The following is a 12,189-nucleotide window of genomic DNA, read 5'->3' as shown; positions in this document are numbered from 1 at the left end:
CTAATTTAAAATAAAAGAAAATAAAAAAACATAAAGTTTATCTAAAACCTAAACTAATTTAAAATAAAAGAAAATNAAATAAAGAAAAAAAAATAAAAAAAATAAAACCATCAACGTAAAATCACTTGCCACATCTCACCTATCAATATTTATTCAACTCTTCATTTTTCAATAAAAGAAAAGAAAGAAAAAAAAACAAAAAAAAACAAAAAAAAAAAGAAACTACACCTACAAGTATCTAACGTCCCATCACCACCTACTTCCATCTAATCCACTTCTTACTAAATAAAAGCTAAAGAAATGCTATTATACCTTTGGAGCAGAAACAACATGCCAATTAAAAAGGAAATGGACTACTCACCACACATTAAAACTAAATTAAAGAAACATTGCCTAGCTTGCTATTTCNAAGGAAATTGAAAAATAATTCTCAAAAGAAAAACTGAATGAAATGACNGTGTAGGTTTTCAAAAGAGAATGAACGCAGCCCCTTTTCATGGACGTGATGCACCACCAAATTAATTACCATTGAAGCAGCTGAACTTTATCCAATAAATGAGTANCGCCTACTTCTTATCAAANGCAAANAGAAATAAAATCAATGCACTCNNAGGCCGTGACTCCACACCAACNTTGCTTCAGTGCATCATTCTCCAATTAAACTAAATTAAAAACGTGAACCAGGCTTCAATCCAACAGTGCNTGAAAACTAATTGAAAAATGATCAGCGAACTTTGACAGCGTGAAGGAAAAATGGTTAAGCCTAGAAGCTCTCCATTAGTTAGTGCAAAAATGGAGATGGCGTTTTCTCTTCAACCAAAATCCAAGATTATCATCATGGTTCAAAGAAAAACTATCCGAAAAAACGTTCCAAGCCTTCCCAACCTGAAGCAAGTGACGGCTGCACCTTTTTCTAGCTAGGCCATGTGTCCTAAAATTAGGGTGGGGTCCACCCTAAAATAATAAAACCCTAGGTGTCAAGTGTCCTACAATTTTGGGCTTCTCATAATTTTTTAATAATGGCCCAATGTGCAAAGGTTTGTCCAAAAAGTTTAAACAATTAAAATTAAAATACAATAAAATTTAAAATGTCTAATTTGAGAGTCTTGAATTTATTTTGTCTCCTCCAAATGTCCCAAATTNAGTTTCCAAAATTTTCCTGAAAATAATAATGCAAATAATTAGCTCAGAAAATTCAAATTAATTAGAATTAGAATTTCTGATCAAATTAAGCATAATTAGGAAAAACGGGAAAATACCGTACAATTAAGAACAATTCCCTGATTAATTCTAGCACAATAAACTAAGTGAAATCACTAAAATATCGACTCATCAATGTTCAGTAATGATTTAAGTACTGAAACTGATTTGAAAAGCAAAAATTAACCAATCAATGCAGTGCAGTTCAGCCAACTGCAGAATTAATGCAAAAGGAGTGTTCCAATGATGCTATCAAGCCAATTGCAGAAGCAATTGAGTGCTTATACATTGTGCATCCAGTACTGGCTCAAGTTATGCATTCAATTATAGATCCAAATCAGCAAATCTCTTACAAAGAAGTGAAACAGAAACACACTACTGCACAAATTTAATAAACTGAATTAATATCACAATTCATGCACCGAGCTCTTCATTGAATTGGTCATAGCTCCTTTAATGTGCATATAGTGTATACTCAATCAGATTATACAGATGTAGCATCAGTGACGGTGTTAAACAAAAATTCAAAACAAAATCAAATAGTGCAACAGGTGGTACTGCATTTATGGTGGAATTTAAGATGCACTAGAGCTCTTTTAGTCATTGCTCAGTTGATGTGCTTCTATTTGAAAGTCCAATCCAATTAGCAGATTTATCCAAGCACGAAAAGGACTCAGAAAATTGACAAAATTAAACAAGATACACAAGACTAAACATAACAGAATAAGATTGCAAAATAGAAGACTCAAACAATGGATTAACCGAATAAAATGATAAAAATAAAACAAAGAAAAACTGGAACAGTAGTAATACTCAACGGAAATCTAATGAATTAAAGAAAAGTAATGAAACAGTACAAGAAAACAGAACACGAATTGAGTGATGAAAACAATATGGAATTGAAAGGAAACTGGACTCATCTGGAGCGTGCCGTGAAACAACTATGGCTCTGAATACCACATGATAAACTCCAAATTGCAGCAGCAGCAGTTGACTCCATGGTTGCTCTGTGTGAAAACAAATGGTAGAGGAAGTAGATAAAGGTGTGTGGATGAAGTGCTGTTTTGGGAATGGTATCTAACTCAGACGACTCTCCATGCTTGGAAAGAAGCTAGAGGGAAAGAGAGGGAAGCACAGGAAGGGTGACTTCTGAAAGAAACATTGCTGGAAATGCATCAGAAAAATATATTTCTCAAGGTTCAAAATTAATTCTAGCTACAAATACAAGCAAAATTTATATAGAATTCCACAAGCTCTTGGACGGTGAAGATGAAAACAAATTGATGCAGATGAAGACACGTGGATGCAGCATGGAAGGCGTGAAGGATTTCTGGAATCAGCAAGCAATCTTCCGTGGAGGTGCAACAACGTTTTCGGCCAAAATCATGCTTCAGATGTAGTGAAGTGTGAAGCATGGGAATTTCTTGAGACATCTCCCATCTTGCTAAACTCACCCCCTTCCCTTGTGGAAATCTCTCTTTTACCCTTCTCCTTGGGTTGGGTTATTGGTCTTTCTTTATTGGGCTTGGGCCCCGCGTATCAGAGTTGGTGGTTGAACTTTGAATGTTAAAATAACTATCTTAACTCAAGGATTTTGTGCTATAGAAAAACCAATTTTTCTTGTTAGCCCAACCTCATTATAAGCCTTGAAAAAGTCCTAGTGATGACATTTGTATGTGAGAATATTGATTGTATTAGATGAAGGACAATTTTGTTTCAGGTGACATGTGAGTAGTAGAGAGATGGAGTGTCCTCTTAAACACTTGAGTGATTGAGTGAAACACTTGCTTGGAGAGAATTGATAAAATCCATGTTTTCATCTATGCTTAGTTGATTGATCATTCATAAGTAAAACATCTGTTGGAAAATATATGATCATGTGAACTGAATTAAATTGAAAGCATGTATGCATGTTGATAAGATTGCACTAAAAATCTGAATTGAGTAATGACTTGTTGTGAGAAGAATGAATTTTGAGATTGTTGAACTATTTTGATGAAAAAGTAGAAAGCCAAGTTTTGTCTTGTTTGCATGAGGACAAGCAAAGTTCTAAGTTTAGGGTTGTGATAACGATCTAAAAATCGTTATTTTTATGCTTGAATTTGATATCAAAACACACCCTTTATGGCTTAGAATGATCCTATAATCAAGTAAAACACTTAGTTGAGTCATATGAGAGTCAAAAGTTGTTTTGAGAGATATTATGCTTGTTTTTGAATTGTTTTGCAGGGTTTTGATGAGAATTGAAGATGGAAGTGAACTAGGGAGGACTTAGACTCAAGAAAAGAGGACAAAAGGAAGAAAAGAATAGTCAAGTTCACCGCTCAACGCTAAATCCCAGCGCTGAGCGCCAATCTCGTAGGGAAATCCACTTTTTCTCGCTTAAGCGGTGCCGCTGAGCGTCTAGTGCAATTAGAGGCAAACCGCTGAGCGGTCCTGCGATTAGAGAGAAACCACTGAGTGTTCAATTTAGGCGCTGAGCGATGCAATGCTGGGCTTGGGCTTAAATTTTGTTACTTTTATGCGTTATAAATAGCCTAGTGCGACCCTCAAAGTAATCTTTTGGCAAGAAAAGACGACCAAAGCACTTCTACACTCCTACACTAATGGAAAAATGACTTTTTATGACGTACAAAAATGACCTATTATGACGTAGTTTCTGGGGGAGATAGTTCTGGGCGTCATAATAAGTCTGCGCATTTTATGACGTAGTAGAAATTTACGTCATAATAGCTTGAACATATTATGACGTAGTTTCTGAAATCAGTCATAATATGCGCGAAAGATATTATGACGTAGATGTTTTGATACGTTATAATATGTGGTTTTCAGAAACTAACATATTATGACGTACATTGTTTAGTACGTCATAATATATATTTTAGTACGAGAAAACGGTCGCCCCTAGCGCGTCGCAGAGGAGGAGTGTTTTCAGAGCAAGAAAAGCATAGTGTGGTGGGCGTTGGTGGAGGAGACGAGAAAATGGCGGACCCTAGGGCTTCGCAGAGGAAGAATGTTCTCAGAGCAACAAAAGCACGGCGTGGTGGGCGTTGGTGGAGGAGACGAGAAAATGGCGGCCCCTAGCGCGTCGCAGAGGAGGAGTGTGAAAAGCACGGTGTGGAGGATCGAGAGTTTAGAGAGGAAGAGAGCATCGAGAGTGTGAGAGTGAACAGATGAGAGGACCCAAAGTCTGAGAGTACGTGAAAGAGAGAAAATTTGTGAGGTACAAATATTAACATATTATAACGTAAATCTATCTACGTAATAATATCTTTTAACTTATTTACAAGTTTGCCACCGTATTTTTATATTATGACTGATCTACAAAATTACGTCATAATAGGTCTTAAATATCTTACTTTTATTACGAATTTGCCACTGATACAACCTATTATGATGGATAATTTTTCTACGTCATAATAGCCTCGTCATAAAAAGCTATTTTTTTACTAGTGCTAGGAGGAGATTTCTTGGATGCTTAGGCTCCACTTTATCAAACCAAGGGTTTACTCTTCCATTCTTTCATTTAATTCCATCTAGTTTTACCATGTCCATGGTGAACTAAACCCTTCGTTGTTGGGGAAGAATGTAATCTTTTGAAACTCTCTTATATTGAAATTCTTGTTTTATTCATATGCTTGTATACGCTTATATTATCAATTGTTAGTTTTCTTATCAATGCTCAATGCTTTTATCGTTTAACTCATTCGGTAAGAAGATATTTGCCTTTGTCGATACGGAAACGTACGGGGAAGTCATGAACTGATAGAAAATTCCTTGATTAAGCAATATTGCCTAAAGATAGAGGTAGGACGATCAATTGTATTTTGCTTCAGTGTTCAATGCATTATTAATTACTCAAGGAGACTAGAGATAGTAAACTAGTAATTAATAGTAGGCTCTTTTCGCCAAGGAATTGGGTTTAGGGTAGGCTAAGAAAGTTTGCATGACAATTAGATAATAAAGCGAATTAAATAAGAAAAGTAGATATAAGAGGGCGGATAAGATGAAATTGTATACCCCAACAACTCCATTCATTCATATCTTTACTTTGCCAATTAATTCACTTGCATTTGCATGTTTATTTTTGTTTTGCATTCACACTACAAAAGCATTTTCTTCTCAAGTCTTATAAGATCAATTTACATGAAAGATAAGGCCTAAGAGTCCTTTGGGAGAACGATACTCGGACATAGTCTACACCCTAAATAAAGCGCCGCGTTCAAGAATTAGTCAATAACAAAATGATTTTAATAGTCTACACCATAAATAAGTTATCGTACTGAAAAGGAAGTGCTGAGGAAAAAGAAATATGGTTCACAATATGTCAATGATGAAATAATTTTGAGAATAAAAATAAAACGTCAAAACCCCAGAGCCTTCGATGTTCTATGGCGCGTTTTTCAATTGCAAAGGTCTTCGACGTCATATTTGATAGGTCTTCGACGTTTGATTTTCTTCAACCAATTCAAGAGGGTGGCGAACTTTATATTCTTTTTTCTTTAAAATCATACATGAATTTTTTTTCTTTTTACTTCTTCATTAATTGATTCAAGTTATCATTGTACTGAAATTTGCACTTTTAACTAGTGATTAGTTTTTGATCATTTTTTGCTAAAATAAATCTTCATTGCATTTCTAAATAAAACCGAAGGAAATGAAAAAACCAGCGGGGGCTTCATAGAAATGATTAAAAAATTAAAAAAAAAACATAGAAAAGTAGTCCCCATTATTATCAAGAAGATTCCATTAAATCTTCATCGTCAGAATCTTCAGTATGATCTTCACCGCGAGTAGGTTGACTTCCGACAGATTGCTCATCAATGAAGAACCATCCATTCTCAGTCCTTTTCATCGCAATAGATGACAAACTTAGTACACCAATTTCTTATGATCTTTTGCACACAATTCTTTCTTCTTCAGATACATCTACTCCTTGGAGTTCCAACACCTTGCTGATAAATACTCCATATGGCAATTTGTGTGCATAATCAACAATCATGTGGTCTTTGAGAACGGCAACCCAGTTGGTTGGGATTCTAGTCTTGATAGCATTCAACAGATATACATCTTCTGTTGACATTCTGTCCTTGTTCAATCTTCCAGGGAGCAGTAGTCAAGTCAGGACATAAGCAATAATTTTCTCCTCCTTTTTTAAGCCATCATGTAGGTATTGCTTATCCACCTTGTACCTTCTTGGATATCTTAAGCAGTTTACATATATATAGCTCTCTTTGTTAGCCACATGTTTGACTCAGAATGACGAATATGAGAAGCCAAACCCTCAGCTTTCAAACCAGCAAGATTTGACCAAATATTATCGTCAATAGTAATGTTAACCCCTTTGACCCTCGAGTGAATGACCCCATTTACAACCCTCACGTTTGTGTAGAAAACCTCTACCAAATCTGGATATCAATTTCCTTTCATCTCGACAAAATCAGTAAGCCCTTGATATGCTATACATTCTTGAAAAATGAAACCTTCTTTCTTCAACAATTGCAGGTTGAGATACCTGTGAGGAACTACAGTTTTTAAATGTCTCCAGTATAAATTAAGGATAATGATACTTAGACAACAATTTTTTGACAACACCCTAAACCCAAATGTACATTTGAACATCATCTTGTTACCAATAAGGAGTATTGGTAAATCTTGAAGACTTTTGTTTTGATGATGCTGCAAGAAGATTTAGTTGAAGAAGAGTTTAAGTTTATTTAAAAGCAATTTGTAGAACTTAAATGTAGTAGGAAAGCTTTTCAAACTTTGTAAAAATTACATTTTTAACTGCAATAATCGATTATCATGAAACAATAACCGATTATATCAAGTCATTCAGGAATAATCGATTATCACTTCATATAATCGATTATCACCTTTTGAAAAACCTGTAACAGACTTCAATAATTGATTATCATGAAGCAATAATCGATTATCACAAGTTATACTAGAATAATCGATTATCACTTCATATAATCGATTATCATTTTTTTGAAAAACCTGTAACGGACTTGAATAATCGATTATCACTTACAATAATCGATTATTCGTGGCAGTTGGGACCTGACCTTTGGCATTCAGTGCAATTGGCTATATATTTGGCTTCTGTAAATTTCAGAGGTAACGTTTTTGAACTGATAGCTAAATAGAACACTGTTTGTCAGAGGAAAATTCTCAGAAGCTTTGTTCAAAGTTCCCTTGCTTGATCTCGTGAATAGGAGAGGCTCGCGAATCGTTGGTCGATTGTCGGAGCAAGCTCTCTTCGAGTTAGCAAGGTGCTCTACCTGGTCTTGTGAACAGGAGAAGCTCGCGAATCATTGGTCGATTGCTGATGAAGGTTGAAAAATAGTTATTTTCATATGTCAATTTGGACCAAATTACGCCCTTTACTACTTGGAATGAGCATAGAATCAAGCAAAAGTCAATAAATGAGTCTGTAGAGAGACAAAAGTTGTTTTTAGCAATTTTATGCTTGTTTTGCATTATTTTGTAGCTAATTTTGAGAAAGTGAAAAATGGAGTTAAAATACAGGTCGTTGACTCAAGAAAAGAGCAGAAAAATGAAGATTTGAAGAGTCGACGTACCGCTCGGCGGCACACTTAAACCGCCGGGCGGTCCAGGACGAGGAGTAGGCATGGCGATTGATGTTGGGCGGTATTGAGGGAAACCGCCGGGCGGTGGCGATTGCCGCCGGGCGGTTTGGAGGATTAGGGAAAACCGCCGGGCGGCACACTTAAACCGTCGAGCGGTAGCTCGCTGGGCTTGGGCCTATTTTCTGACGCGCTCCTCACCTATATATACCCCTACTGCGAGTTCAGAGTCATTCTTTTGACAGGGGAGAATGACCAGACCTAATATTGCTCTCTGGAGAGGATCTCTTGGATGCTTAAGCTCCTTTTCATCTTTTCTAGGGTTTGCTCTTCCATTCTTCTTCCATTTTTCATCTAGTTTCACCAAGTCTATGGTGAACTAAACCCTATTTGATGGAATCCTGTCTCATGTAGTCCTCTTTTTACATTTTATTGTATCTGTAGTGTAGCTTGCAAGGAGCATGGGTCACTATAAATTCCCAGATCCTCATTGTATTTCTCACTTTTGAGATTAATGAGAATAGCATTTTCTAAATTCAGAAACTATTCTCTCTTGAAAGTCATAGGCTAGAGACTCCAAAGACTACCTCTAGCCACCTTCCAAGCACATTTCCCTTCATTTTCATTTTCTCCATTAATTCCTTTGTGCTTTATCTTTCCTCCACGGATCATCTTCTCACCAACCTGTTTCAGACGAGTGGCATCAGTATCACCGTAGCCACGCGTCCTCCTGCCTCTCGTGCCATCAGCGCCACATCATATTTCCTCTCACGCGTCAGAGACCATCTCACTCTTACATCTTCTTCGTCCAGAGTGAGTTTCTCTCTCGAAGAGCTCATCACCTCCATTTCATCACAGATTCCATTTCCTCATCTTTGCGTCACCAAAACACCATTTGAGTCTGAGATCTACATTCTGTCTCATCAGTTCATCTTTTCCACTGATCAACTTCATTCAATCTTAGGGTTTCTTCATTATTTCACCATTTCCTAAATTTCCACCGATTAAAACCATTTTCCTACGATTATTCTTCAATCCTACCGTTTAATCTTCATTTTGAACTGATTAATCGGTTCGTTTTAGGGTTCCTCCTTCAACCTAGGTTTTTAGGGTTTTTCGAGTTTCGTATTCATTCCGCTGCGTCTTCTCATCGGAGAAGCTTCGAGGAGATCTGGATCGAGCTTGCGTCACCTATCGGTCCTCTTCCTCAAGGCCTCTTCCATCAAGTGGTCATCAGAGCTTAGGTTGCGTCCACGCGTCAAAGGTAAGTGTCTCTGTTTCGCGTCTCTGTTTTTCGTTTCTGTTTTGTGTTGTCTTGATTCATGTGTTGTTTTGTCTTGGTTTGATTTTGATTCTGAGTATCTTGTTGTGTTTCTTCAATTTCTGAGTTGTCATCACTTTTCCTTCATTGTCTTGAGTATTATGCTTGTTGCTGCTTTAGAACTGTTTGATTAAAGGTCTGAATGAGATTCAATCTGTTTGTTCATCCTTGAATCTAAATTCTGTGTTAGGTCTCCAAGTTTGCGTGTGATGTGCTTTGAGTCATTATTTTTGAGTGTTATTTTCATTTTATTCGGTCTAATTTTTGTTTTGAGTCATTTTATTTGAAGCATCTATTTCTGTTTTGTCAAGTCGTGTTAACTTGTTTATTTTGTCCTTTAATTCAGTTGTAATCTGTTTTTGTTGAATTATGGCTGTTTGATCAACATTAGCACACCATATGAGCAATGAAAAATTCATTAAGAGCTCGGGTGCAAGATGAACAACATCAGTTTGTGATTTAAATTTTGTTGTGAAGTGTTGGTGTCAAGCTCTGAAGTGAATCTGTCTTGGTTTTAAAATCAAATTGGTTGTGCAAAGTTGAGCTAGTATCATGTGCAAATCGTAAGAGCAATGACATGCTAGGCATGAGCTTGTTTGCAATTATGAAAACTCCAGCAGAAACAGTTTCAGCAGTTGACCGATCTGCAGTGTTTTCTTGGATGTCTGTTTAAATGTTTTTGAGTGTGTGCCTGTTCTGCTTGGTATTAGTTCATTACTAAGCTTCTATTGTCATCATATCCTAGAGTCATTTGGTTTTCCATTNGGTATTGTTAANAATTTTGTGGTCTTCTTTGTGTTGAATNAATTGTGCATGNCTCATATCTTGTGAAATTGAACTGAAATANAAAATCAAATTACATGTTGTTGTGAATTGTAGCAAAAGAAAGTGAAAGTATAAAAGCATAAGTGCTTGTGATTTGAAAAGAAAAAGCAAGTAGAAAAAAAAAAGTATTGACTGAACCACAAAAAAAGCAAAGTGGCAAGTGCAATTCACAACGTAGTTTCACTCTTGGTGTTTCTCTCCTGTTGCAGTTTCATTTAATTTGATTAAAGTGAACATTTTAGAACAATTGGCAATGCATTCTATTTCAGCTGCAAAACTGTTTGGTCATGTATGATTCAACTTGCTGTGATTTTCTTGTGTTTTTAATCCACTCTAGAGCTTTGTTAGGATTCTGAATTGTGTGCCAGTTGTTCTTGATATCTTTATTTCTTGCTTGTCTCGTTGGTTATCTTAGTTTTGTCTCATCATGTGGAAACTCTAATCTGTCATTCTTAATTTGAGCTTTGCTTGCTTTTATCATCTAATCTAGAATCTGGTCTAGAGTTGTGTTGTCTTTGCTTGTGGTTGTCTTGTTGCCATTCCATTGCTTTGCTGTCCTGTTTTGTTCTGTCATCTGGTTTGAGAAGCTTTACTCTTTGGTTTCTGGAAAATTAAAAGAGGTTTGTGTGTTTGGTAGCATCTTAGGTGGTGGTTGTCTGAAAGACTATCCAGCTTTGTACTGTCAAGGGAGATATTCCCTCCAAACCTTGCATTTGTGAGCTTTAAAAGTTTTAGTGAGAAGCCTTCTAAAATAATCTTGATTGTTGTGAGTTTTGTATGGCTGCACCTGAAAGCCAAATATTCTTGTTGAGTGTATTGTAGTTTCAATGTTGAAAGAAGTCTTGAACTTGAATTGTCATCTAACTGTTTGTTGATTATTGTGCAGATTGAGTAAGCTGGGAGAATGCAACCTATTGGACCAAGATAAACAATTTTATTACATTAAAACTGATTAATGAATTCTGTTGCATTCATTGTACAATCTGATTGCTGATTCATTGATATACTCACGGTTTTTTTTGAACGGAAGTGTTGTTTTCATGGTTTAATTGGGCATGTTGAATGTTGAATCTGATTTGAAAAGCTGACCAACCAGTTTATTATTATACATTCCATTTTATTCCTGGTTTGGTATTTTGATCTGCACCGTCAGTCTGATATTATATGTATGCTGAATTGGATTTGCTAAGACCTATTAGAACTTGGTAGATGAGTTATGAATTTGCAAATACTGTTCTGATTGGTTTGTAAGCATTTCTGGATTTCATTAACATTGTTTCACTGCCAACATCTCATTCAGTTTTACAAAACTGACTAAAGCATTTCATTTCCAATTTTAGTTGCATGAGTGAATGATATAGATCATTAGGGTCTGCACTGTATCATAACAGTCTTGTTCTTTGGATAGACCAGTTTAGTCCATCACTCTTGACTAGCTTGGATTGATGTTTAACCAGTTCAATTCNTGTTTTGNATTATATATAATCTGATTCTGGTTCATTGTCCATGAACATTCGTATTTGTTGGATTTTGGTGTGGTTACTGTGTGCAGAATTGACTTGTTTGAATCATTGAGTTGAGCAACAGTGAAGATGCAGACTAGAAAAAGCTATCCACAAAGGATTTGGAATTGCTGAGAATTGGAAAACTTGTGCAGTAGAATCTTAGTGGCGAACTTGTGCAGTTACGAGAAAGGGAAGTTTTTACTACCCTGTATCTTGTTTTGAGCAATTTGTTTTAGTTAAGAGAATATTGATTGAAATTTGCTCATATGTGTTGCAGGAATGGACCCAGAGAGCTTTGTGATATGGACCGAGAGAGTTGGTTATAGGAGCTAGCATAGACCACTGTCCAGAATGCAACATTGACCAAGTGAAGCAAGACTGGACCGTAGTAGTAAGATTTGGGCCGTAGCATAGGAATTAATGTTTTGTAATTTTTTTTATTTTTCTGTTAGCTATAGTCTTAGTTTGTTTTAATTTGTAAAAGGCCATTTATCAAGTCCAAGTAGATTGGAAGAGTTCTCAGTGCTCTTTCCAATTCTTGGTAGCTTTTATTGCTTTCTTTAATTTTAGTGTATTTGTTTGTGTTCACGTGTAGGTGTGACTTTTGTCACATTAGAGTCCGTACGTTTAGGGGTTCTTAGAGTCCGTTAAAAGCAAAGATGTCTTGTTATAGGTCTTCTTCTAGGTCTTCTAGTTCATATAGGGTGTCTAGTTTAGATAATGTTGATGAAAAGTTTAAACAAGCTAG

This window comes from Vigna radiata, unplaced genomic scaffold (assembly GCF_000741045.1).
Source record: "Vigna radiata var. radiata cultivar VC1973A unplaced genomic scaffold, Vradiata_ver6 scaffold_375, whole genome shotgun sequence".
NCBI classification, from domain to species: domain Eukaryota; kingdom Viridiplantae; phylum Streptophyta; class Magnoliopsida; order Fabales; family Fabaceae; genus Vigna; species Vigna radiata.
This window is presented reverse-complemented; position numbering follows the sequence as displayed.